At 42.1% G+C, this 6099-nt stretch overlaps 1 protein-coding gene across 1 annotated transcript in view; it reads right to left on the bottom strand.

Moving 5' to 3' along the window:
* ST3GAL6 (ST3 beta-galactoside alpha-2,3-sialyltransferase 6) overlaps window positions 1-5873 on the bottom strand; it is a 51675-nt gene extending 45802 nt beyond the window's left edge. Inside the window, exon 1 of the mRNA XM_031556225.1 lies at window positions 5795-5873. The gene's annotated coding sequence lies outside the window, so the exon portion shown is untranslated. The remainder of the gene's footprint in view (window positions 1-5794) is intronic.
* Between the last annotated feature and the right edge of the window lie 226 nt (window positions 5874-6099).

The following is a 6099-nucleotide window of genomic DNA, read 5'->3' as shown; positions in this document are numbered from 1 at the left end:
AGAAAGAGAGAGAAAGAAAGAGAGAGAGAGAGAAAGAGAAAAGAAAAAAAGGAAAATCTGTGAAATCCCAAATTCTACCACAATGGTTAAACAATGTAATTACAGAGTTGCTTAACAGATCTTTCACTTCAGTTTCTTCTGGCAACTGTACCTAACCAAGGCCAGCAGCAGAAAGGAAACTGCTGCTCGTTGTAATCTAAATAATACCTCTGACTGAATTCAAGGATTTAAGTGCCAATTTGAACAATGGTTGTGGTGCAAAAAATTGCAGCGTTTGGTTCCTAGCCTTTTTCAAAAGGATCTGCACAATCCAGAAGTTAATAACTGAACTGTAGCACTGACAGATTTATTTGGAAGAAAGCACAAGAAATCACTTCTCTGGGATATATTCCATTGCACACAAAGAGTATCAGCAGTGATTTGACAATGAGTAGCCTACAAAATACTTTGTGAAAGGATGACAAGCAGGAAGTCAAATGAATGCCCCTGCAAGCAAAAACAATGCATATGACCAAAGTCAACAGTTTTTTTTTTTGCTTTTTCTGTTCAAAATTGAACTCCCTTGAGACACAAGCTTTCCCCAAACCAATCTTAAAAGCCACACAAGCCTCTAAATGCAAAGCAATAACTAAAATAAAATGGAGTCACGTTTATGTGCCAGAGGAAACTTTGTGAAAGACAAAACTTTTTTTGACTCAAAACTTGCTTTGTGAGGCCTTTTTGGTGATAAGACTCTAACTGACAACTGCGAATTCTATAGGGGCGAGTAGAGGGTGTCACTAAGCTAAGGACTTTGGAGGAAAAACTCCCAAAGAAACCTTTGATGGAGAATTCCCTGAGGGGAAAAACCTCTTTGGAAGAACCTCCCCCCTCTACCCCCCAGGGCCCACTTGCTGTGAAGCTTCCTGGCTTTCTCCCATCCCCATCAGTGACTGGTCAAGTTCCTGAGATCAACGGACCTACTACAAACCTCGCTGGACCCACACGGTGATGACTATCTCTCTCTTGCTCTCCACGAAGACTCCTTGCTTTTATTTCCTATCTCTTTTCTATCGCCCATCTTCCCTTCCCCACATCCCTAAGTGACTAGGATTTTAATAAACTGCTAACGTTTGAACCTTTGTGTCTTAATCTCACTGTCAGGTATACATATTATAAAAGAATCTCTTCTCCTTCCTACAAAGTGGAGACACTCCCGAGTCACTGCTAAGCTGAGAAAAAGTTACAGCCAGATTCTACCCCAGCTTGCAAAATGAGAGAAAAACAAAGAGAAAAATTACAGGAAATGAAAGGAAAACCTGTTGGACATGGGAAAAGCAAAGCTGTACATAGTACGGAATAAACAGAATGGAAAGCTGCAGCATTATGAAAGTGATTTCCTTTGCTGCAATTCAGTGAGACGATTTGGTAATCTGGCACTGTGCACATCCTACCATAAACCCCTGACCCTATAATTAAAATGCAGTTGAGCTTATAATGACTCTAAGAGACAAACACAGAAATACAGACTATCACAACACCCCTTTCTCACTCATTTTCTAGCCTGACTGCCTACCATCAATCTGAATCTAATCTCCTTTTTATCATAACATGAGGACAGCCCTGAGTCCCACACATGCCCAATCTCTGTTATGGAGCTCCAAAACCTAACTCAGCACAACCCTGTTTCACAGAGTTTCTCTTACTCCCATTGCCCCAAGTGCTAGGGAACTGCTAATCACCGCTCTGAGTGCATGAGCTGTGCTAAGCACCAGTCCTCAAGTAGTTTGTCACTCACTGATAAGTGGTTGCAAGATATTTCTCCCAGAGACTTTCTGCAAGGAGACAACTTGACAAAGCCCACCTCAGGAGCCAAGTAGCCTCGGCCAGCCTCCCCACCAGCCAGTTCAGTGCCACCTGAAGTGGTGAGGAAACCAGAAAGCACTATCTGCCAAGAAAAAAAAAAGACCTCAAGGTATGCACCTACACATAAGACCGTCTGCAAAGCCTATAAAGAAATATATCATCCAGTAAGGATTAAGCATCCTTGCTGTGCTTCACTGAGATTGTGCTGAGGCAAAAATAGGTCAAACACACCCACCTGAAGAGCAGCGTAAGCAAAACTAAAGGAAGAAGGAGAGTGAGTTCACAAAATTATGGAGAATGGATTGTGAGCAGCTAGTGTTCTTCACAAGGTGAAGAATAACATTAAACCACAGATTCCTCCCTCCAGTTTGTTACCTCATGCCTGCTAAACTACACTGTCTATGGAACTCAAGATTTAAGTTTCACATTTATATCTGCCAACTTTCCTTGTTGCTTGTATTACCAGTGTGGCTCCACCTCTGCGTATTCAAGGCTAACACAGACCAAAGCTTCACAGTGCCGAGAACAATCTTTCTCTCAGGGACAGGGGACAAGGGCTGACATTTCTTCCCCTTGCAGGAAACAGACCTTTCAAGATCCTCTTTTCCCACATGTCTAACAGAGATGTAGCAGTCATACCTAGACTGTTGTTCACAGAGAATGCTGGCTATGGTGTCTAGCATGGGTTAGACTTGGGGGGAAGGAGAAAAGTGATGCAGTGCACAGGAGAGAGCAACCAGCCAAGGGGGTGGCAGGGTGCTGGCAGACATTCATTTGTAGTCTGTTGCTATGTCATAGCCACAGCATTGAGTGCAACAGGGCCCTGGGCTCAGAGGAAGCAAGGAGTCCTTGTTCCTGTGGCTTTGGGTTCCTACCTACTCAGCATCATGTGCTCGGCTCACAGACATAAGCTCCTTTTGGAAGATGAAATACATGGCCTTTTGCGTAGCTTTGTCATTCTTACAGTAACACTGTGCCCTGCAGGACTCACTGCTCCCTGTCTGCCATTTCAAGAGCAAGACAGCATGTGAGATGCCTTTTCCATTTTAAGCACAGCTTAATGCATAGATTCTTCTTCTGTGCATTTTATGAAAAAGTTTCCCTGTTTTTCTCTCTGACTCCTCACTGCACAGCCTATTCCATCCTCCAGCCCACCAAGTTTCTCTACTGTGTCATGCAGACTTCAGCTACACAGTGAAGCCATTACTGCAAGAACTACTGCAGCTCTCATGTAAATATCATCCCATCTTCACATTTTTGGCACATTTCTTTGGCTGACATTAACCAGCCTGCACTTCTTTACTGGCTTCTAAGAGCTAAAAAACTGGGAACAGGTGCATGTTTTCCTCCAAGTATTCTTCAGATTGGAGCTATGCACAAAGACATGATGATAATGTAGCAATAAGAGACAGGAATATAGAAGTGATACAAACAATCATGATAATAGCCCAAGAAAAAGGTTAAGAATGCTAAGGGAACCTATATAAATCAAGAATGCTGGAAGCTTCACAGTATGTAAGCAGCAGGCTAAATGCAATGAAAGAAGGATGTGGGCAAAGAAGAAGAGGACTTTGCATGTTTCTTACACTTAGAAGCTCAAGATGTACTCAAATTCTTGGCAAAACAGCTGGGAAATTTTAAAATGCATTTCGTTCCATGATTGACTTAGCTTGCAGCTTCTGCCACATAATGACTATTTCTTTGGGCCAAATGGTCTCTTCTTACAACAGGTCAGAAGACTCCAATAAGTACTTGTAGGAAATAGGGCTGGCAGCATGGGAGAGGGAATCCTGTCATCATGGCACTCCAGGCTGAGGAGGGCAGCCTTAGAGCAGAAAAGGTGGTGTGGTCTCCTCAATGCACAAGAGCCCATGGAGGGGACATTCCTTCTACTGCTCCCCTCCTCTTCCAAACAGGAGCCAGACCTGACCCATGTGAATATGATCCATAGGCCAATGTCCAAAACATCTGTAATCTTAAATACAACATTCTTCTGTTTCAGTGTTTAGACATTTCACCCAGCCAAGAGGAAAACACCAAATGATCTTTGCAATTTATTTAAAAATAAGCCATCTGTCAGTCAGCTCATCACCATTCAATTCATCATAAAATTCTCCATTGTATATGAACAGGAAGAGCCACTTCCAGCAGCCCAGGCCACCTGTTTGTAGCCTTTGTTTTTCGAGGAGTGGTTGGTTCTGCTTTGCACACCTCATTTAAACCTGGCCTTTCTTATCTGATGTCAAAATACCAAGGTGCAAGAAGAGGTCTATCATTGAAGTGTTATTATAGAAACATTACTGGGAATTATGCCATGGTCAACTTTAACTTCCCCAATACCACTTGGGAAACAAATGCTTCTAATAATAAATTTGGGCCCAGCTAACCATGGGTATGATAGCTGCCAGATTTCTTCAGCTGACTGTAGTCGCTGAGACAAGACACAGCCTCAACTTACTAAGTATGGAAGACGTTCAAAAAAGCTGATAGAAAATTGGGCTGAGTATTCAGCAACTGTTTCCATTTACTTTAAACAGAGTAACAAACAGCAGTAGGTTAGTAATGACTTATATCAACTTCAGAAGGGCAAATTTGGTCAAATTAAGGAAATTTAGTAGTGAATTTATCTGGACTGAAGAACCAAAAGACTTGAAGGTGGAGGGAGCTTAGAAAATATCTAATTAAAGGTATAAAAACTATCCTGTATATATATATATATATATATATATACTGAAAGCAAGAGAAAAAAATCTTGGGAAGCAATCTAGGCCTGAGTAAGTGGGGAAATAAATCAGCAGAGAAGTTCTTAAGAGTCACAAATCGCAAACGGTGCTGGGCAGCAAAGATAGGTGTGCTGTAGAGATCAAGGTGTGTAGGATTAAGACCAGATTTGCCAAAGTCAGTGAGATGGGTTATCAAACAGGCTATTGAAATAAACAAGAAGTAAATCTTCAGCCATTTGCAGGAAAGGAGAACATGCCTCAGAAAAGACACTATTTACTAAAGGTAGAGAAGCCCTGATGTAGTTGTACAAAATTTTGTTGTTTCCTTCAGGACATATTATATGACATAGACTCTCACACTCAAGAAGAAAACAGCGCTGGAAAAGATGCAGAGAAAGGTTCAATGGAGAACGTCTTGTGAGAGGAGCTAAACAATGCTGGCATGAGAACAAAGCAGTACAAACTGGCTGTGAATGTAATGAATTCCTTGCCATAGCACAAACTTGTTGATGCCCTTGCTTTGCTTTCTGCCTCTCTGTCTGTGGCACATTATCCTTTGCCTTTTTTTCTATAAGCCTCAAGTTTGTCGTAAAGCACTGAAAGAACTGGCACAATGTGGATTGGTAATGAATAAAGGAAATACTTTATGGACATTTTTGAACAAAATCTCACCATGCAAACCAGCTTGGCCATGGTTCAGACCCTCTTCTGGGGCAAAATCTCTCTGTCTGCTCTCTGTGTTCATTTTCATGAAAAGCTCCACCTCATTAGTATCACCTTTAGATCTGGTTGCCATTGCCATAAGTTTTGCTACAGAAAACACCCCTTGGTTCTTAGGAACACACTCATGCTCTCTCTTTTTGGGAGTTCCCCAAACTAGCCTGTGCTAGAGGCACTGGTGTACCTCTTGCCTTTTTCTGCTTTGTTGGATAAAGCCTACTTAAGCCTGAGAGCCAGGAGTCAGAGCGTAGGGCTAATTTCCTTTCTTGCACTATCCTAACCCAAACAGCTGCCCTTTCAAGTACCTAAAATGTCCACATGTCTGCTACATGTCATTGTGTATAGCTGTGAGATGACTAGATCTGATGACTGATGATCTTTTCAGCCTGAGAACAATCATTCACATAGAGAGGCTGGAAATTAAAGAAATTCTAAGGACAGTCATAAGCAGGGTTCAGGTGATCCCCCTTGCAGAAGCCCATCTCATTTCCTATTAATTGGCATACCTGTGCTTTTGGTAGAAGGGATTCAGGACAATTCTCCTTTTCTCTTTGTCTCTGTGGTATTTTTGTCCTCGTTCTGGATCTGTAATGCAAACAAAAATGAGGATGATCCACTTGTGAAGGAAAACAAAGAGTATATATAATTGAGAGGCAATGTCCTCAGCCCAGACTCTCAGTGATGCTTAGGCAAATTGCGCTGTACTTCTAGCCAGCCTTTAGGCCAGCTGAGGAGTCTCACTTTTTTAGTCAGCTCTTACTGCACAAAGGCTGAAAGCACTGCCAGCAGTTTTCAAGCAGTTCACACACTC

Source organism: Meleagris gallopavo, chromosome 1 (assembly GCF_000146605.3).
Source record: "Meleagris gallopavo isolate NT-WF06-2002-E0010 breed Aviagen turkey brand Nicholas breeding stock chromosome 1, Turkey_5.1, whole genome shotgun sequence".
Lineage (NCBI taxonomy): Eukaryota > Metazoa > Chordata > Aves > Galliformes > Phasianidae > Meleagris > Meleagris gallopavo.
The sequence above is the reverse complement of the archived record's forward strand: the minus strand, read 5'-3'. Positions and strand labels throughout refer to the sequence as shown.